Genomic DNA, 22840 nt, shown 5'->3' with positions numbered 1-22840 from the left:
TTTTATGGGAAATGGTCATATTTAGCTTGGCCTATGAATTGGAAGGAAGACGTTTTCAGAGACATTACTTATTTAGAAATGATCCCCATCGCATTAGCTATTTATTTGTGGGGTAGCTTATGGCAAAGAAAGAAAATTATGTTTCATTCAGATAACAGTCTGTTGTAAAAACTATTAATTCCTGCTCATCAAAATCACCTCGTGTTATGTCACTTGTTAGACATATCATATTGTGGTCCTTGCTGGGTAGTTTTCACATTAAAACCGTTCATATTCCTGGTTATAAAAATGTTTTTGCTGATTTAATCTCTCGTGGAAAATTTCAGAAATACAAGGAATTGGCTCCATGTGCAGAACCACATCCCACTTTAGTTCCAGCGGACTTTTGGACAATTTTAGACCAGAAGTGTTGAGCCTAATAGAAGCCTCAAATTCTTCAAATACTTGGCTTACGTATCAAATGGACTAAATTCATTTCAAAACTTTAAACATAAACTAAATTTGAATGACGTATGGCCATTTCCTGTTTCACATATAGTTAATTATATAGCTTACATGTTTAAGGAAGAATATTCTTATTCCACTGTGAAAGCGTACCTTTCAGGCATTAGTTTTTATCATAAGAATAATGGTTTGTTGGACAACACTCATTGCTTTATCCAGTTCAAAAGATGCTCCGTGGCATGCTTCGTTTAGATAAGCGACACGACTGTCGTAAGCCTATTACTATTAATATTTTAACTAGACTTTTAGATGCACTGAAGTTAGTATATGAAACATGTTTATTTAAAGCTTCATTTTCAGTTGCATTTTTTGGATTTCTTCGTGTTGGAGAAATTGCAAAATCAAATTTAAATGAGAATCATATTGTAAAACGATCCAATATAACAATTGATACTAATTCAGGGTCACTTAATATAGTAGTTCCTTCTTCTAAAACTGATCAGCTGGGTAATTCAGTCACGATCATTCTAGAAAGGAATAAAACTAGTTCGATTTGTCCTGTTCAGTTGATGTCTGACTATATCGTCATGAGACATAAAGATGATGGACATTTATTTTGTCATGCAAACGAAAAAACTCTAACGAGGTACCAGTTTTCTAATATTTTAAAGAAAACCCTTGCTTTTCTAGGTTACAATCCTTCTGAATTTAATACACATTCTTTACGTATTGGAGCTGCAACACAGTCTTTTCTTAATGGTTTAGATGAAAATAGTATTAAATTGAAAGGTCGATGGAAATCAGCTGCTTACAAAGGTTATATAAGAACAAACCTCGTATAGTACAAAATCACTTAATTTCAGGGTACCAGAAAGATATTTGGGTAATTGGCTCTTCAATTGCCACAAGAGCAAGTGATCACGCTCATATTAAGCCTATAGGTGCATCGCTTGGATTAAAGAAAATTGGATGACAGTTAGTTTGGATCGGTATGTTGGGTATGAAATGGCAGAATTTTGTTAGTTTGATACAAAGTATTATTAATTGGAGAAGTATTCCGTTTGCTGTTATTATTCACTGTGGGGTAATGACATTGGGGACATACCATGTGGAGAATTACTCTACCATATGAAGTTTACCATAGCCATTCTCTTAAAGATGTTACCTGACACTGCATTAGTGTGGTCAAGTATTTTACCTAGATTTAAATGGAGGTTCTCCAATAACACTGGAGCTATGGAAACTACTAGACGCAGAATAAATAGGGGGATGCGTTCATTTTTGCTGAAAATAGGAGGATAAGAATAATAATAAGAATAAGAGTATTTATTATTCCAATCAAGGGCCCTTGATGGGCAGCATAACATGTACACATAAAACAATACATCATGATTTGTAACAGAAAAACATTTATATATTAAAATGAAACATTAAAAAGTACAGACAGATCTTATTATCTTCATTCTATAAAAATCACATACATTTAATTCCAGGCAGGATCAGAACTATAAAATCATTACAATTATCATTGTTATTACATACATTAATTAACATTTCGTCTAACATCTAGACATGTAATAATATAGCTCCCTAAATATTTAAGTATAGACAAAATTTCATTAGTAAATAACCAAACAAATTTTGCCTTATTTGAAAGGATACGTTATAAAACATACAGATTTTGAGGATAAACATGTTGGCCTTTTTAGTGACGATGGGGTGCATCTTTCTTTCATCGGCAATGATATATTCCTAAATCAGATTCAAGGTGCTCTGGAAATGTTTTTTAAATTTCCTCATTGTTTGGGTTTCCCTTACAATGAATTAAATAGCTTAGATATTGTTTTAACTATTCAGTTTATCAATTAAAATTTTAATGACGTTGATAGTATTGAATTTAAGTTGATGTTGATAATGATGTTGATGTTGAAGTTGATGTTGTAGTTGATAATGATGTTGATTTTGATGTTGATGTTATTTGAAATTTGTTGATTCTTGCTGTTAAATTTGTCATGCCGTAAATTTTATGACGGATTAGCAGTTGCGCAACTAGTTACTCAACTGGTAATTTTGGCCGAATTTACATTAAGCTGCTATGGATTATCCAGTGGCTCCTGATATAACTTTGTTACTGCTGGATCGTCCTTCAGTAATTCAATCGTCATCAAGTTTTGATTGACAAGGTGGTTGTGTTTCTTTGTTGCAATAAATGCCATGACAAATTTACAGCCAAATAAATCTTATTTTCCTTATTGCTTTTGATTCATAGGTTATTTGTTAGATTCATTACATCATAAGGTCAAACAATGAGAATACAAATTTAAAAAATACATGTACACTTACATTTTATCTAGGCCCCCTTTTCAATCTGTGTGTGTGTATATATATATATATATAAATAACAAGTCTAAAAGGGTACAACATCACCAAAAAATAATTAAATCATGAACAAATTTTAGATATTTCGGATAACTAATATCCTTCATCAGTAAGATGTAAAATGAATCTTATCTTGACATGTGGCAGTCAAACTGAAATAAAAATCTTGAATACTATAAAAATTATCAATAATCAATACGCTGGTAATTTTTTTCAATATTGATGTTTGGGAGGAGGAATAAATTTCTTTAAACTGTAAGAGTCCAAAATGGAAGCCTGCGTTACTGGAAACAAGTGATGGTAGGGAAAATGAGTGACACATTCTATGTTTATCATTTATGCCCTCTGGAGAAACTGTCCTAAGCTTTCTTATCCAAAACCTTTCCCGAGCAAGTCTGTCGGCCCTTGACCAACCCTCGTTGTGGTCTATGATAGTAATGGATAGGTTTTTGAGATCAGCTTGGGCGTGCCCAGGTGATCTCAAATGACGACTTACGGGGAGGTCGGGCTTGCAGGTGTAGTCTCTTCGATGACCATTCATGCGTTTGTTGAATGGCTGTTCTGTCTCGCCAACATACTGCATGCCACATCGACACTGAAGAAGGTATACAACATTCTGGGTTTTGCAAGCTACATTGCAAAATATAGTGTACACAGACCCGGTGGAGTGGCAAGAAAATGTTTGAGTAATCAGTATTTGTTGCCAAGTCAGACATCGTCTGTTACCACACGACTTGCACCATCCTGCAGTTGAACAGCTATTATTAGAGGAGATATCAGCTCTCACAAATAAGTCTTTCAGACTTGCTGGTCTCCGAAAAGCTAAGACAGGAGGTTTGGGAAAGATCTTGGATAATTTAGGGTGCTTGGCAATAGTTTGCCAATTGGTATGGATCAAACGTGAAAGGTTAGTAAAGGCGGGATTGTATGTTAAAACAAATGGAACTATTTTGCTGCGCCTCTTCTGTTTGTATTGTAATAGGACATTGCGGCTGTTATTGTTAGCACGTGTAAATCCCTTATCTATGTCCCGTTTCTTATAACCACGTTTGGTCGAAAATCCGCGAAGTTCCTGTTACCGTTTAGTGACAGCCTCCTGAAAGGAGCAAATCCGTTTTACTCTGAGAGCTTGACGATAGGGGATACTTTTTGTACAGTGTTTGGGGTGACAGCTTGGGGGAAAAAGGTACTGATGTTTATCTGTATCCGCCCTCCCATTTTCCCATTATGAATATTTTCTGCTGCTTTTCATTTATCGTTTCAGTTTTGGAAGAATGATTATAGAACCAGCGTCATGACACATATAACAGACCGAGTTTGGTGCTTTTATGTATTGTGAATGGACTAGCCGAATTTACTTTAAGCTGCAAGGATTACCCAGTGGCTCCTGATATAACTTTGTCACTGCTGGATCGCACTTCAGTAATTCAATCGTCATCAAGTTTTGATTGACAAGTTGGTTGTGTTTCTTTGTTGCAATAAATGCCATGACAAATTTACAGCCAAGTAAATCTTATTTTCTTTAATGCTTTTGATTCATAGTTTATTTGTTAGATTCATTACATCATAAGGTCAAACAATGAGAATACAAATTTAAAAAATACATGTACACTTACATTTTATCTAGGCCCCCTTTTCAATCTGTGTGTGTATATATATACAAGTCTAAATTGAAAACAACGTTCAAACCTATGATTGCGTTGGATAAAAACCGCAATTTTTATACGTGTGCATGTAAAACAAATTTCTTGGTAGAAGGTTCTAAATACAGCACAAACAACATTTTCCAAAAGACCAAAAAGTGAAAAAGTATATTTTAACAAAACGCATTTGACTAACAGGTCGAACAACTGATGTTCTTAAACCCTGCTGACTGCCATTGGCGATTCTGAACCAGTGACAACTCTACAACAGATTTATCCATCGGGTCACCAGCAGTGATGGTGATACATGGCTGTGTACATTCTGTATATACAACTCGTCTAAACATCAGCCCAACAATGTTAGATCTGTAAATTTGCTTTCGCAAATTTTTTGTTCTTCCCTCGCCGGGATTCGAACTCATGCTATTGAGATATCATGACACCAAATCGCCTGCACTGTATCCGACGCGCTAGACCATTCGACCACCGAAGCCTATCAAATTTGTAAATTACAATGGCACGTTAAGAGTTCCATAGTACATGTCAACCAAATTCATCGGGCCTTATACAAAAATTTATCAGCATCATACTCCATCAGGATTTTGCTACAATATTAGATATGCACATGGAGATTACAAAAAGCCTCTAATTAACCGACGACTTATTAATGCACCAGCTTCGGAATTGGTTAAGGTACACAAAAGGAGATAGAAGATATTGCTTGAGAATGAAGACTATGTATCTTTCGATTCAAGTGTAACATTGTAATATATGCGTTGAAGAATTAAAAAATAATAAAGTTCGCAACCATGACCTATCAACTGATAAATATCGCGATGCAGTTCACAGGAAATGCAATTTAGGATATCATCTTTCAAAATTCATTCAATTCCATTTCACAGTTTGAGTGGCTTAGACGCATATTTGTATGTGAAAGATTTGGGATTTAGCAAGGGAAAGATAAATTTCATACCAAACACAGATGAGAAATGTGTTATTTTTTTCAAAGAAAATAGGAAAGATAGAAATCAGATTAATTGACTCATTTAGATTGATGCCAAAGTCACTAGACACTCAGGCTGAAAATTTAACACAGGACCAGTTTAAAACAATAAAGACAGAAATTGGCGATTATTTTGAGTTACTAATAAAAAGAGGTGTATATCCATATGTCTATTTAGATGGCAACAATATATTGAAAGAAACACAACTACCAACAAAAGAACAATTCTATAATAAATTAAATCGTAAGCATATAAGTGGTAAAGATTATGCACATGCTCAAACAGTATTTATCAAAATATTGATTTGATTACAAGATATTTCGGGTACCCTCCCCACCCTATACTGACAAACTCGTGCATGTCTAGGGCATATAAGTGCTATAGGCCATTTAAAAGGCAATGTCTACCTCTACCTCTGGTATCATGGCCAAGTAGGATAATCGTTTAGTTTGGCCAGCCGGCAATAGTTAGTTTTTACTTTTAGTGATATACCGGGGTACACCAACCCCACCCTATGATGAAAAACTCGTACGGGTCTAGGACATAAGTGCTATAAAACATTTTAAAGACAATGCCTACCTCAACCTCTGGTATCACGACCCACGTGGAGAATCTCTTAGTTTGGCCTACCGGCAATAGTTAATTTTGACTTTGTGATATACCAGGGTACCATCCATCACCCCTTATGCTTACAAACTTGTATGGATCTAGGGTATTAGTGCTATAGACCATTTTAAAGGCAATGCCTACCTCTACCTCCGGTATCATTGCTCACGTGGAGAATTTCTTAGTTTGGTCAGCCGGCAAAACTTAATTTTGACTTTTAGTGATATACCTGAGTACACCATCCCCTCCCCATTCCTATGCTGATAAACTCGTACGGGTCTAGATCTAGGGCATTAGTGCTATAGACCATTTTAAAAGCAATGGCTACCTCTATCTCTGATATAATGGCCCACGTAAAGAATCTCTTAGTTTGGCCAGCCGTCAATAGTTAATTTTGACTTTGTGATATACCGGGGTACCTCCCCCACCCTATGCTAACAAACTCGTACGGGTCTAGGGCATAAGTGCTACAGGCCATTTTAAAGCCCTTCCTTTCTCTACCTCTGATATCATGGCCCACGTGGAGAATCTCGTAGTTTGGCCAGCCGGCAATTGTTAATTTTGATTTTGAGATATACCGGGGTATCATACCTCCACCCTATACTGACAAACTCGTACGGGTCTAGGGCATAAGTGCTATAGGTCATTTTATAGGCAAAGCCTGCCTCTACCTCTGGTATCACGGCCCACGTGAAGAATCTCTTAGTTTCGCCAGCCGGCAATAGTTAATTTTGACTTTTAGTGATATACAGGGGTACACCATCCCCACCCTATGCTGAAAAACTCGTACGGGTCTAGGGCATAAGTGCTATGTGCCATTTTTAAGGCAATGACTTCTTCTGAATGGAAATGACCTGATTATGTTAAGACTCTGATTGATCTCCATAGTTTTCAATAATGATATGTCATTGATAAAGTAACTGTTATTTTTTATTTTTTATGTATTTTGTTTAATTGTAATACTTCTTGTTTGTCTGGTCTATTTAGAATGGTAAATAAACGATCGTATTGAGGGAATGTATTACTTTTGAGATGGGACTACAACGAACAGATTATGGAATTCCCATATGGCAATTAATTCCTTTTAATTCCTTTCAGTTTACGTGTAATGTAGAATATATATATTTAAATACTTCGAAAAGTCAGAGATATGTATAAGAACTGTTCTATTTAATTTGTCCGGGGAGAATTTCCCGTTTTCATGATGCATAATTATGCATAATTCATCTCTTTCGTTCAATTTATTTATTTATAGAAATCGTTAAATTCTATATTTAATCATCCTTTTATTTATTGCTGTTTCCGTTTACATTATTTCACTTATCACAGAATTTTAAATGAATTGGTTCTTGGTTCTATATTTATGGAAGCATCAACCTATTTACTTTCATTTTAAATGTTGTTAAAAGACGCGGACCTTGCCGAAGACTAATACTTCCTTTTTATAATTGATTAGGTAAACGCGGACCTCGGAGAAGACACACATTGACTTGTTTTTTTGAAACAATATCAAATATAAACAAAAAACGTTATTTTATCATAATAATCGATAGTTTCTTACAACACTTCGTCGTACGCAAGTCATCTCATGAATATTATTGATGGCTCATGTATATTATCGAAGACTGACCTCATGAATATTAACGCCGGCTGTTATCGACAGCTAGCTTCACACTAGAGGCAAAACAATTCGGATAGACTATGTAAGATGTAACATCTTATCTACCCTGATAACCGATTTTTTTTATATTTGAAAACACAAGTTAGATTGTAGTATAGTACGACGTAATTGTAGTAGTCATTTGAATAAATTCTAACCTATAAATCGCATTTCTGCTTCAAATTTAGCTTTTTTCAGTAAAAATCTGAACGGATCTTTTGCGGTAATTTGCGATACAATATGACGAAAGCCACATATAGTACATTCAGGTCAACTTTTGGAAACATCCAGATTTTACTGCTTTAAGTTTATGATTGTCTAAATTCAATTTTAACCAAAGAAAAAGGTTAGTATTGATTATATTTGTTGATATCTAGTGGTCTAGGGGACTGTATATGATGTTGATGTTGATGTCTCAACAACTTTAGTTAAGATACATCTACTGTCCCGTTACTGTATCTATCAAAATGTATGAAAGATCTAACATAAAAATGTATGAAAATCTAACATAAAAATGTATGAAAGATCTAACATAAAAATGTATGAAAATCTAACATAAAAATGTATGAAAGATCTAACAATAAAAATGTATGAAAGCTCTAACATTAAAATGTATGAAAGATCTAACATAAAAATGTATGAAAGATGTAACATAAAAATGTATGAAAGATCTAACATAAAAATGTATGAAAGATCTAACATAAAAATGTATGAAAGCTCTAACATAAAAATGTATGACAAAAATGTGTGACAAGAGACTTTGTAATCGGTCGTGTTAATATGAAAAAAGACGAACTAGATTTCTAAGCCACATGCCACTATATATCATTTTATGTGTTACAACTCTAGATTAAGACCTCTAAATGGCATCATAGTCTAAAAGAGCTTTATTTTTGTAAAACCTCATATTACGAGTGTCCTAGATCGTTGAACAAAGTGCATCTCTGTTGTTAACATCTTTTTAAACCCCGATGACGGAACAATGTAAACTTGCAACGCAAATCTGGTCTACAGAAATCGGTATCCCTTACATTGTTGAAATATATGTTTTTTTAATAATATTAACTGATATTCATTTGAAAAAAAACCAGATCTATACTAATAGCATTTTCTTTGTCGTATTAGAAAAGTTGTGTGAATTTAATGATATAAGCACTGCATGGAGTTTTAAATGTAGAATATTGATTTTTGAATAATTTTGTGAATAGACAAGAAGAGTTAAACGTATTTATATAAGATATTTTGCGAAAAGGTATACACATTATATCTGTGTTTTCAAAAATGCTGGTATAGTCTCGAAACACAAAATGTTTTCTAGTATTTTTTATGTAAATGGAATGCAATTCTTTAAAATAGTAATATGTAATTTTGTGGAAAATTAACAAAATAAATTATTCTAAATGTTTTCTTTTTCAAATACATATTCGAATGACGACTTCCAATGTATGTGCCTTCCCCTTCAGTTACTTGTCGTATATCATACCTTAATGTGTATCATTATTTGGATAATTGAGTTGCTTATTGTATCTGCAAAAGTAATTCACAACTTTTTGTTTTTATACTAGAGACGACTTAGAGCTGGATATATCATAAAGACACAAGTCTATTGTTGAACACTGTATGTTGCCCTTTCGATGCTTTTTAGTAATTTTTCGTTGGGTTGATGTCTTTTACACATAAACAACCACATTATCTTCAATCAACTCCTTTTATTGAAACTAACTTTAAGCCACAATGAATATGCATTTTACGTCTATATTAAGGTAAAAGAGATCTTTCAGCAAAGGTCGCCTTATATTATGTGCATCGGTGAAAAGAACTAGCGTAAAAACGCAATTATGTAGCAATATATGTATGCGGTATTTTCAGTATTTTCATAAATAAGCGGGGACAGTTCGGATAAATTTTCAATTTATTAGACAATATTTTTTAAAGAATAATTGGTTTTACAATAGACCCCTATTTCCATGAATTATTTTGATGTTAAAATACTATAGGATATATTTTATAACACAATTATACCTTCCATTATCAAGTAATAACCTTGCGTGCACAATAGGACACAATAGTGTAGTTGTAAAGGGAAATATTGTCTTATGGAATATTGTTCCCCAAGACAATATTTCAATACATTGTATTATGAAACTGTGTCCCCATCTATGAACTAATGCCCAGAGGAGAACAAATTTCCATATGAATGTTTTCCATCTCGTCCCATTTACGAACAATATTTCATAGATGGATAGTATGGAATTTTGTCTTGTTAAAGGGAGATTATACAAGGTTATATATTGAGACTATATTTCATAGATGGATTGTCATGGAATTTTGACTCATGAAAGAGGTGTTGCAAACATTTAATATTTGGATAATGATATCATTAAAGTGTTTTATTTAATTGATAATAACAAACAAACCTGCATAATTAATATGGTTATACACATACTTTTCATGAAAAAATGTTTGAAATATTCCAGAAACGCTCACAATTTCATTGCAGAGGATTTTTCAGAGAAGATAAAATATGGTTCAAAATTATTTTCATGGACACTATTTCACAGTTAAATTATAATCCAGAAGGAAGTGACAAGATTTCATGGACAAGGAGACTATTTTATAATGAAAATTGTCCTGGAGTGGAATCATGCAAAATGTAAAATAAAGGTATTGGAATGTTGCGCCTATTCAAGTGACTAAACGCAAATTAATAATAACTATCTGCAATGAAATCGGCAACTAGTGAGCTAAAAATCAATTGTACTGTAAACACAATCTTCGCTAGCTAAGGGGTACGATCCAGGCTTCCTCTAACCCTTGGATAGCGAAGATGTGTAAATATATCAATTTTAGGCATGCACACGACACTAAAAGTAATCACTCCAAAGAAAACACAAAAGTGAACATATAGGCTCCGTGTTGAAGGCCGTACTTTGACCTATAATTGTTTACTTTTTACACATTGTGACTTGGATGGATATTTTTCTCATTGGCACTCATACTACATTTTCTTATTTATATTAAATAAATGAGTCATAAATTGGAATCGTTCAATCCAAATATATAGTTTAAAATTGTGTTTTAAAAGGGACGAATATTTTGAGATTATCCCACATGAAATTTTACTGATTTTATATGTTTTCGTGTGTGTGTGTGTGTGTGTGTGTGTGTGTGTGTGTGTGTGTGTACCTGAATATAACAATTCCACGCTTGAGTCATTATGTCATCTATTTGATCGCTCGTCTGTATTGGGAACGTCCGATCTGGATTGCAATTGGATATGACGTAGATGAGGGTTTCGAATGAGTGTTCTATTTTAAGACATTTATAAAAATATTATTGATTTGTTATTGTAGACATTGTGTATAACGCTTTTTGTAACATGCATATATCATTGCAGTTTAAATATTTCAAATATAAAGGCAAATTACAGGGGGTCTGCCAAAGTTCCATTTCCAAAAATTTTGAACTGAGAATTTCCATATCCCATATGTTGAACTTTTGAGAGAAAAATGTATGATCCAAAACAAATATCTGCTTACATGTTAAATGGGTGGGTAACATTTTATAAGATCAATGATGCATGCATAAACATTTTTTTGATTTCTTAATAGAATTGAAAAAATTAAATTTACGAAAAATAATTATATCAACCGTATAAGCATACTAATAACATGGATTTGTTTAGCCAAAACCAGGATGCAAATTGCTTGTTGCTCAAATACGTGATATAGCTTACACAAAAAATAAATACTCGTTGCTTACTTTAATGTAATAGAATATCTCAGATCAATTAATTGTAAAAGAAATGAATCTTTAATCTAACAAAGTAAATTTCCTACCAGTTATAACTGACCTCAATAATAATCCTATCGTTTCACGGTTATGTACCCGAAATATGTACACCGGTAGGCAGATTATTATTCGCAACAATATACAACTAGTTCAAGCTGATCTATCGACTATGAAATTAAAATCCCTATAAGTAAGTAAGTAAATATTTTTTAAAGTCGGCATATATGTACACAATAAATTATATACTATAGAAGATATCTTTTAAACTTAATTAGATATCTAATATAGTTTATAAGATATCCTATAACTTTTAAAATATTCTTTTTTTTAAACAAATATTTTTAGTTTAAAAGTTATCTTTAAAAGTGTATAAGCTATTTTTTACTTTATAAGATATCGTATGAGCTATACAATATATCTTATATGATTGATTTATCAGATGTCTTTTTTAGTTCATGATATATCTTATTTAGTTCACAAGATGTCTTATTAAGTTTATAAGATATCTTTGAAAGAAAAAATATATAAGATATATTAGACAGTTCATTAGAATCTAAAAAGCTTACCAAACCTTTTAACAGACTAATTCACAAGGCCGGATATATTTACGATACTGTTGTCAAGTCATTTAAGATTGCATTTTTGGGAATTAATATTGATTGACTCATAGGGTCTTTGCATCATTTATCATAAAACCAGTGGTTAGCATGATACAGGTCATGTTCTTCTCGAATAATTTATGATGACATGATTTTAAATCCCTAACGGGAGGAATTTTGGCTGCTTTTCATATGGTGAAGAAATAATCTTTCAATCAGCTTTATTGAAGTCTGGAGCTGGTAGGAGTCCTGTGTTGATTTTACGTTTATAATTGTCATTTTCTTAGTTTCTTCTGTTATCTATTCTAACATCGGGGTTGGACGTCTTTTAAACTGAGTTTTACTGTGCGTTTTGCTGTGTGTTTGTTAATTCCACATTGGCTGAAGGTATAGGGGAAGGGTTGAGATCTCACAAAACATGTTTAATTCCGCCGTATTTTTGCGCCTGTTACAAGTCGGTGTTTGTCTTGTGTGTTTTATTTTTTAAAATGGTTCATTGTCTCTTTCACACATTTCCCTTTTCCATTCTCTATTCTATAAAATACCTTTTAAACATAGAAATATAGCCTTTGAACTAATAAGCAATCTTATAACCTATATAAGACATATAACTAACTAAATAAGATATCTTTATTCGAACTATTATGCTAAAATCTGATTAATAACTTATCTACCACTCATTAATTGTTGATCACTCCACTTCATCAAAATTATCAATTTTGCATCTTTCCAGGAGTGGTTAAAGTATGAAAAACAGCCCATGAAATCTCAATTCCAGCCGCTCCAACTTGTTTTGGTACTATTCGTTTAAGCTCCCTAATATCATTTTCGTGCTCACACAGACAAAACATAATGGAGGTTGAATGTGTTATAAACACAGGAGATTTTTCTTTTACGAAAGTTTTTCCAAATAGGTCGTAAAAACAGGAAATTGATCACTTTAGTGCCATTATTCCCCCTAATTTGAAAGAATGGAAAATCTGACAGTTTATAGCGTCAAGATTGTAAAGAGCTTGAGCACGAGTATTGTGTTGTACCTTGATCAAATCTAATTAAAATATAGACTTGTGATTTCGTTATTCTCATAATAGATCTAACACATAGCCAGAAATTAGTAGTACTTTTGCTAATTAATATTAATAATATGTAAATGAGAACTGTACCACGTGATAATAGTTTGAACTGGACTGGCTTGATATCATTAAAATCTTTAAAACACGGATATTATAAGTTTCCCGTCACAGAGTCCTTGTTTATAATCACTCTGATATTTCCGTAAAGTTGTCAGGCGGTCAAAATCAAAACAATGAACGCGAATTTAGTGAATTTTTCGTGTTTTCGTGAGTTTATTCTTCTTGAAATAGGAGCATTTTAACTTTACGTGGGAACCTAGAGTTCAACGACTACACAAACAAGGTTTGGACTTTCTTATTCTTTGGACATTCAATTTTCAAGTTTCATCCCCGCAACCTGTTTTTGTAATGACATTGTTAGCCAATTTTCAACACGAAGTTTGCAAATTTGACGTTTCAGCCTTTTTAGCCTGTATTTTATACTGCAATGTTAAAAGCCTCTCGCTTCGATTTTTAAAATAGCTTAGTAACCTTGATTTTTGCAACGACAGTCATTATGTTTCGTTTAAATGGTGTATATTGTTGTGTATATTTATTTTCTGTCCCCGCAACCTGTCTATCACTTAAATTAAATTTAAAACAGACATTTTTTTTTCAAAATTCCCTATCATTTCAATATAATTTCCGTGAACGTATCCGATTTCTTTAGTATAATATTCAAATAAGCAAAGTGGCGTTGATTTCTGGATATGACCTATCTATATAAGTTTCACTTCAGAATGATATTCGCGTGATGAATTATTGATTCGTCTTGAAAGTTTACCTGAAACATATGAGGTTCATTGAAATTTCCTGAGGGTATCCAAAGAGAAAAATAAAGGGAAGAATGGCCAGCTTTTCGCTTCGAGGGTAAAATTGATTCCAAGTTTATCTTGGACACTAACTTGACACTGATAACTTGGAGCTCTCTCTCTCTCTCTCTCTCTCTCTCTCTCTCTCTCTCTCTCTCTCTCTCTTTAAACAAAAAGCTGGCAGTAGTCTCCGAACTTGACATGGTTGATGGCTTATCAAACCAACTGGAGACTTTTCTGTATCGAATATTGTACACAAACATTTCATTCCATTGCATCAATATCGACACAGTTTTATCTCGGCATACCGTTATCTTTTCAAATGGACATGTAAATTGGTGGCCAAAACCTTCAAGTTGTAAATATATAAAATCCGCTCGTTCTTGACGGGACATCTCACGTGAATGTAGCACAGTATTAACATCTTCAATCCAATCTTCAACTGGAAAATTATACCCGGAAAACTTCGGAACTTTTCTATCTTTCTGTACATATACAACATTCTTTTCATTCGGTGCTTTTTTCACTTCATTTTCACCACCAGATTTCCAAGACATTTCTTTAATACTATTCTGTAATTCATTCACTTGCTTTTGTAAAGATTTACAAGTAGGATGACTTGCCATTATGAACTTTCAAAACTATTGAAAATTATAAAAAATACAAAAATTGCAAAAATACACAATATATAACTTCAACTCTATATTCACAAAAAGTGAATAAATGCACAACTATAATCCAGTATGAATAAAACACATAATCCAAAATGAAAAAAAAAATTACACATTTCAACATATATCACAATATCTCTCAATATCACATATATTCCAAATACAGAAAACAGTTACTTCATCGGTCCTCATTGGTACATGGTTTCTGCACTGTTATACATCTTCGTTAGTGTTCGCCTTTCAATCTCCGACAATGTTCGGTTAAGTCCGTATATATTCCAATAACACCAATAATCTCCGTCACTGGTCGGCTCCTTCCGTGGATTTCCGATCTGGTAGAAACTCCGTCAAAGTTCGGTCAACTCCGTGGATAGCCCGATGACACGCACACATCAACTTCGTAAATGTTCGGCTTCCTCCGTAGATACCCCGCTCAGCCGTCTGATGGAATGTCAGCAATCATTGCCTTCTGGTTTGTCGACGACGCCATATGTGACCAGGTGGAATAAGGCATAGATGAATTGAATGCAGAACGTTCAAATACTTTATTATGTATTATAAAGAAGGCAACGACAGATCTGAAATATACAGATAATGACAAATAAATATAACTTTACAAATAAATGCATATAAATATATCATTTTGTAACAAATAATGTATATTATGTTTGATAACACTATTGCAAATAAATAATAATGCAAAACTAGTGAAATGACAACTCTGAATGTAAACAATTTGTTAATTAATGCTAATGAAAACTGTTCACTAAAGTAAGTTGACCATACGTCTCAATAAAATACTATACAACATTGAAAGTTTATTACAGGTAAAAAAGAAAATATAAAGTTTGAAATACAATTAGCAAAGTAAATGAAACTAAATAAAATATTTAAGACAAAAACTTTTAACCATAGATTAATTTGAAAAACCCTTAAACTATAAATACCTTATAATGCTGGCTACGGCTCATAGTGTTGTTTCTGGTGTTACTTATTCTGCATTGACAATATAGTTAAAAATTACAGTATATATAGTCAAAATGTGAACTGTCAAACTGGCCAGAACCAGATAAAACAACTATTAAGAAAAGTAATTTGTCCAATAGCCAGTGGTGAGTAAATATCAAAGAGCCTAGATAGAGTATTTGGATTCATTGAACCATATAATACAAATATATGTTCAATATAGTAAGATCATTATAATATAGAGTAAATAGATATAAACGAAGTACAAAGTTGGGAATAATATCAAATAGATAATTTGTATATAAATGAACTTGTCCACATACTCCCCAGCTAAGTATTAATCGTCTCGATAATGCAAATATTTATATCCACATACTCCCTTTGCTATCATAATAAATAACACAAAAATAAGACACAAACATGTAAATATGTACAACTAATGTCCTGAATGAATTTACTTAGACATAAATTTTGAATTTGGAAGTCTATTTGGATTTGTATGTTTCCCTGCAGTTGTTCTAGTTGTTCGTCTGGGTATAAACATATCATCTGAACTGTCTGAGTCACTGCTGTTATTATCCACAGATTGTTGTATATTACATTTAACGACATCACGACGATTCAAAGTTCTAGAAACACCAGCACCATCACTAGGTTCTACAGTAACAGTATTTTCTGACAAACGTACGACAAGGTAAACAGTTGAGCTCCAAGTGTCTTGTATTTTATTTCGTCCACGGTTTCTGATATAAACTTTATCACCGACACAAATTTCAGGATTAAAACGTTTCTGATCATGTACAGTCTTACGGTATTCAGCACTATCTTTTGTTTGCTCCCCAGCTTTTTCGTAAGCATATCGTAAACGATTCTGATGTGCAATAATCCATTCATCTAACGATTCATGAGTTTCATTAGTCTGATTTGTTCCAAGTAAAAAGTCAATTGGCAATTTAGGACTACGACCAAACATTAGATAATAAGGACTATAACCTGTTGTTGAGTTCTGTGACACATTGTACGAAAAGATAAGTTCCGGTAAATACTGTGGCCAATGTTTCTTTTTATCAGGAGAGAGTGATTTCAGAAGATTGTGTAGTGTTCTATTAAAGCGTTCACATTGTGCATTTCCTTCTGGATGATACGGTGTAGTTCGAGATCTACCAATTTGGTACAATTTACAAAGCTGACAAATAACATCAGATTCAAAATTCCGACCTTGATCGGAGTGTAGACGCTCTGGTACTCCATACACACAAAACCATTCAGTCAACAATACATTAGCAACAGTGTCTGCTTTCTGATCTTTCGTAGGTACTGCACGGGTAAATTTAGTAAAAATATCAGTCATAACAAGTACATTTTCTTTTCCATGTGCTGGTTCAAGTACAGTAAAATCAATTGCAAGTATTTGCAATGGCCTGTTAGCTATCAAATGTCCCATAGCTGGTCTTATAGCTGGTTGCGGCATTTTAGAAACAATACAACGTTCACATTTCTTACAATAATCCTTAATATGATTAAACATACCCGGCCAATAACATCTGATTCGAACATTAGTGAAAGTACGCTCAATTCCTTGATGTCCTAACTTATCATGACAGTTATCCAACACTTTGTTCCGTAACACGACAGGTAATATCAACTGTTTCAACTGACCATGATTCGGATCAATGATTACTCTATAAATCAAACCATCTTCAACTTCAATGCGGTCCCACTGACGTAATAATGTTACCAACGGCTTATCAAATTTCTGTTGCTCCGATCTCAAAGGTTTACGTTTAGTGTTCCATATTTCAATAAATTTACCAACCACAGGATCTCGTTTTTGTAAATCCTTAATATCAAGTCTATCTAAAGAAGGTAAAGTTAGAAAAGATTCCTCTGTATAAACTGATTTTGTTCGCACAGACTGTATATTTGATGCTAAGTCATTTGGTACAACAGTTCCTGCAGCAAATGTTTGAAGTAGATTTTTAACATCCTCAGATTTCGAAAGTTCAATTTTATCGTGCATACGTGATAAAGCATCAGCATTGTTGTTATGTTTGGCTTGTCTGTATTTAACATCAAAATTAAAAACTGCTAATTTTGACAACCATCTTTGTTCATGTGCACTAAGTTTCGATGTTTGTAGATAACACAACGGATTATTGTCTGTATACACTGTAAATTTTGATCCAAGTAAATAATCTCTAAATTTTTCAGTAATTGCCCAAGTTAAAGCTAAGAGTTCTAATTTTCTGGAACTATAATTATTCATATAACGCTCATTTGGTCTTAAAGCACGACTAGCATACGCAACAACACGCAATTGTCCATCGACATACTAAGTATTGTGACAAAACAGCACCTAATCCTTGCATACTTGCATCAGTTTCTAAAATAAACGGTTCATCAAACTTTGCATAACTCAATACTGGAGCAGTTACTAAGTGTTCTTTCAGAGTATCGAAAGCAGTCTGACAATCACTAGTCCATTCCTTTCCAAATAATTTTCGTGGATGAGGGGTAAATTTTTGAGCTAATTTGTGTAAAGGTCCTGCAATCTTGCTGAATCCCTGTGTAAATCGACGGTAATATCCTGCTAAACCTACGAATGACTTTAACTTTTTAACTGTTGTAGGTATTTCAAAATCTTGAACTGCACTGATTTTATCTGGATCGTTTTGAATTCCTTCATCTGAAACAACGTGACCCAAATAACGGACTTCTCGTTTAAAGAAATGACATTTCGAAGGTTTCAGTTTTAAACCATGTTCCCGTAATCTCTTGAAAACAATTTCTAAACGTTTCAAATGTTCTTCAATATTGGCGGAGTAGACAATAATATCATCTAAAAAGACTAACAAAATGTTAAAAATCTCATCTCGAAAACAATGCTGCATCAAACGTTGAAATGTTGCAGGTGCATTGCATAATCCGAAGGGCATTCGTAGATATTCGTAAAGTCCAAACGGTGTTGTAAAAGCAGTTTTCTCGATATCATCTTCATGCATCGCCACGACATTGTAACCGCTAGTTAAATCCATTGTTGAAAATAATTTAGCTCCACTCAAAGCATCAAACGATTCCTCAACACGAGGTAATGGGTAAGCATCTTTGTAAGACTTCTGGTTTATTTTTCTAAAGTCCACGCACATGCGCAGAGAATTGTCTTTTTTTCTTACTAGTACGATAGGTGAAGCGTAAGGACTTGTGCTTTCACGAACAATCTTGTTTTCAACTAACTTCTGTATATGTTGTTTGACTTCTTCATACTGGTTAGGCGGAATTCGCCTATACGGTTGAACAATCGGTTCATCATCTACTGTGCGAATTTTATGTTTTACAGTTGTTGTATATCCAACATCACTATCATTTTTCGAAAAAATATCACTATAGTTATAAAACAGTGTTTTTATTTTTTCTCTTTGCTTGGTTGTTGTTGATAAATGGCTAATATCTACAGGCATTTCAAAATCTTCTAACTTTGACAAATTCACATCAGTTTCTGCACAATACGCAATATCATGAATATAAATTTCATCTGTATGTCCAGTTCGTATAAATTCAACATGTCCTCTATCATGGTTTTCTACATCACCTTTCAATAAAATACCAACTCTAGTTCTTGGAGCAAGCCATATATCGTCATCTCCAATATTAGCAACTCTAAAAGTCAAACGTCCATTTCGAACAGTAACAAACGTATGTACAACAATAAAATTAGAAGGTAAGTGTCCACTAGTGTGTAAAGGTTCAACAACAGCATCATACAATCTCGGTAAATTCGGCCCAGTTCCATTTAAAATAGTCACAGAATTTGCAGGAATACGAACTGGTGAATTCGAGCAAAGTTTAATAAATCCAATAGTATTACAATGTTCATTTTTGTCACAAGCTTTAAAAAGTTCTCTAAGTTTAAAATTTTCTGCTATTTCGGTAACTTCTTCTGGATACTGGTTCCCATAATCTTGTTGCAAAAGTTTTTTACATAAGCTAATAACGTTCATTCCCAAAAGTCCAGGGACATTTTCTTTTCTCATACGGGTATAACTGTCAATAGGATCCTTCACAATCAAAACACCTCTGTTTGGCAAACGTTGCCCCATAATGTCAATATCTACTTCAACATATCCTATATACGGTATACAAATTCCATTTGCCCCTTTCAGATTAAACGTAATATCAGTTTGTAGCTCCGTACACCTCCTCAGAAAACGGTTATAAAACGACTCTGTAACTGTTGTAACAGTTGACCCAGTATCTACTAGACAGTTAACTTTAAATCCTGCAAAGTAAGCACTAACTGTTGGACATTTACCCACTAAACGATCAGCTTGTATTGAGTCCATATGATTATCATCTACAATGGGACTCTTCACGGCAGACGCTACTCGTTTCCCGACTTCTTTGAATTAACAACTGGACAGTCTACAATCTTGTGACCTGGCTTATTACATCCAAAACATAACAAAGTACGTCGTTGTGGTTCGAACCTATTGTATCTACTGTTATAATTTGTCGACTGTTGCTTTGAATTCATGAATTTCGTTAATGTTTCAATTGCTTCACTTTGTTTCTGGACAATACCCAATAACTGGTTGAATTTTTCGGATTGTTCACTACTACTGTCAGTTTTATCCTTACTAGCGCACACATCAGCTGTAGGTTCTTCTGGTACAGTATCAGTTGTTTCACTTTTCGTCTTTGTGTTATATCTTTTATCTTTATCTTTATATTCTTCCTCCTCGGACCACATAATAGCTTCTTCACGTAGATCCAAAAACGGCATATGAGGTTGTGCACGAACTATTTGTTTCAGATGCTTTCTTAAGAAACTGTCTTGTACATTTTGTGAAAATTGGTCGCATAATGTTTTCTCTTTATTAGGCATCCAAGTAGAATCTTTAATTGTAATTTTACTCATTAAATCCATTAACACATATGGATATTCTCTGAGCGATTCATTTGGCTTTTGCACACGATCCAAAAAATTCTTCTGTAGTTTGGTAATATTATCCTTTACACCAAAGGCATCTTGTAAAATTTCTAAAATTTGATCTGGACTTTGTCGTACTAGATGAGAACGATATTTTACTTCATCTTTAGCAGAACCTTCAAGTTGTAAATATATAAAATCCGCTCGTTCTTGACGGGACATCTCACGTGAATGTAGCACAGTATTAACATCTTCAATCCAATCTTCAACTGGAAAATTATACCCGGAAAACTTCGGAACCTTTCTATCTTTCTGTACATATACAACATTCTTTTCATTCGGTGCTTTTTTCACTTCATTTTCACCACCAGATTTCCAAGACATTTCTTTAATACTATTCTGTAATTCATTCACTTGCTTTTGTAAAGACTTACAAGTAGGATGACTTGCCATTATGAACTTTCAAAACTATTGAAAATTATAAAAAATACAAAAATTGCAAAAATACACAATATATAACTTCAACTCTATATTCACAAAAAGTGAATAAATGCACAACTATAATCCAGTATGAATAAAACACATAATCCAAAATGAAAAAAAAAATTACACATTTCAACATATATCACAATATCTCTCAATATCACATATATTCCAAATACAGAAAACAGTTACTTCATCGGTCCTCATTGGTACATGGTTTCTGCACTGTTATACATCTTCGTTAGTGTTCGCCTTTCAATCTCCGACAATGTTCGGTTAAGTCCGTATATATTCCAATAACACCAATAATCTCCGTCACTGGTCGGCTCCTTCCGTGGATTTCCGATCTGGTAGAAACTCCGTCAAAGTTCGGTCAACTCCGTGGATAGCCCGATGACACGCACACATCAACTTCGTAAATGTTCGGCTTCCTCCGTAGATACCCCGCTCAGCCGTCTGATGGAATGTCAGCAATCATTGCCTTCTGGTTTGTCGACGACGCCATATGTGACCAGGTGGAATAAGGCATAGATGAATTGAATGCAGAACGTTCAAATACTTTATTATGTATTATAAAGAAGGCAACGACAGATCTGAAATATACAGATAATGACAAATAAATATAACTTTACAAATAAATGCATATAAATATATCATTTTGTAACAAATAATGTATATTATGTTTGATTACACTATTGCAAAAAAATAATAATGCAAAACTAGTGAAATGACAACTCTGAATGTAAACAATTTGTTAATTAATGCTAATGAAAACTGTTCACTAAAGTAAGTTGACCATACGTCTCAATAAAATACTATACAACATTGAAAGTTTATTACAGGTAAAAAAGAAAATATAAAGTTTGAAATACAATTAGCAAAGTAAATGAAACTAAATAAAATATTTAAGACAAAAACTTTTAACCATAGATTAATTTGAAAACTCCTTAAACTATAAATACCTTATAATGCTGGCTACGGCTCATAGTGTTGTTTCTGGTGTTACTTATTCTGCATTGACAATATAGTTAAAAATTACAGTATATATAGTCAAAATGTGAACTGTCAAACTGGCCAGAACCAGATAAAACAACTATTAAGAAAAGTAATTTGTCCAATAGCCAGTGGTGAGTAAATATCAAAGAGCCTAGATAGAGTATTTGGATTCATTGAACCATATAATACAAATATATGTTCAATATAGTAAGATCATTATAATATAGAGTAAATAGATATAAACGAAGTACAAAGTTGGGAATAATATCAAATAGATAATTTGTATATAAATGAACTTGTCCACACAAGGTTTGGACTTTCTTATTCTTTGGACATTCAATTTTCAAGTTTCATCCCCGCAACCTGTTTTTGTAATGACATTGTTAGCCAATTTTCAACACGAAGTTTGCAAATTTGACGTTTCAGCCTTTTTAGCCTGTATTTTATACTGCAATGTTAAAAGCCTCTCGCTTCGATTTTTAAAATAGCTTAGTAACCTTGATTTTTGCAACGACAGTCATTATGTTTCGTTTAAATGGTGTATATTGTTGTGTATATTTATTTTCTGTCCCCGCAACCTGTCTATCACTTAAATTAAATTTAAAACAGACATTTTTTTTTCAAAATTCCCTATCATTTCAATATAATTTCCGTGAACGTATCCGATTTCTTTAGTATAATATTCAAATAAGCAAAGTGGCGTTGATTTCTGGATATGACCTATCTATATAAGTTTCACTTCAGAA

The 22840-nt window shown here is 33.2% G+C and overlaps 1 long non-coding RNA gene across 1 annotated transcript; it reads right to left on the bottom strand.

The window, feature by feature from the left end:
* Nucleotides 1-21643: 21643 nt before the first annotated feature.
* Nucleotides 21644-22396, bottom strand: LOC127735709 (uncharacterized). The gene is made up of 2 exons (XR_007998573.1): nucleotides 22061-22396; nucleotides 21644-21691 (listed from the first exon to the last, which is right to left on the bottom strand). It is a non-coding gene; the product is annotated as an uncharacterized LOC127735709 (long non-coding RNA).
* Nucleotides 22397-22840: the final 444 nt, after the last annotated feature.

This window comes from Mytilus californianus, unplaced genomic scaffold (genome assembly GCF_021869535.1).
Source record: "Mytilus californianus isolate M0D057914Y unplaced genomic scaffold, xbMytCali1.0.p SCAF_1, whole genome shotgun sequence".
Classification (NCBI taxonomy): Eukaryota; Metazoa; Mollusca; class Bivalvia; order Mytilida; family Mytilidae; genus Mytilus; species Mytilus californianus.
This window is presented reverse-complemented; position numbering and strand designations above follow the sequence as displayed.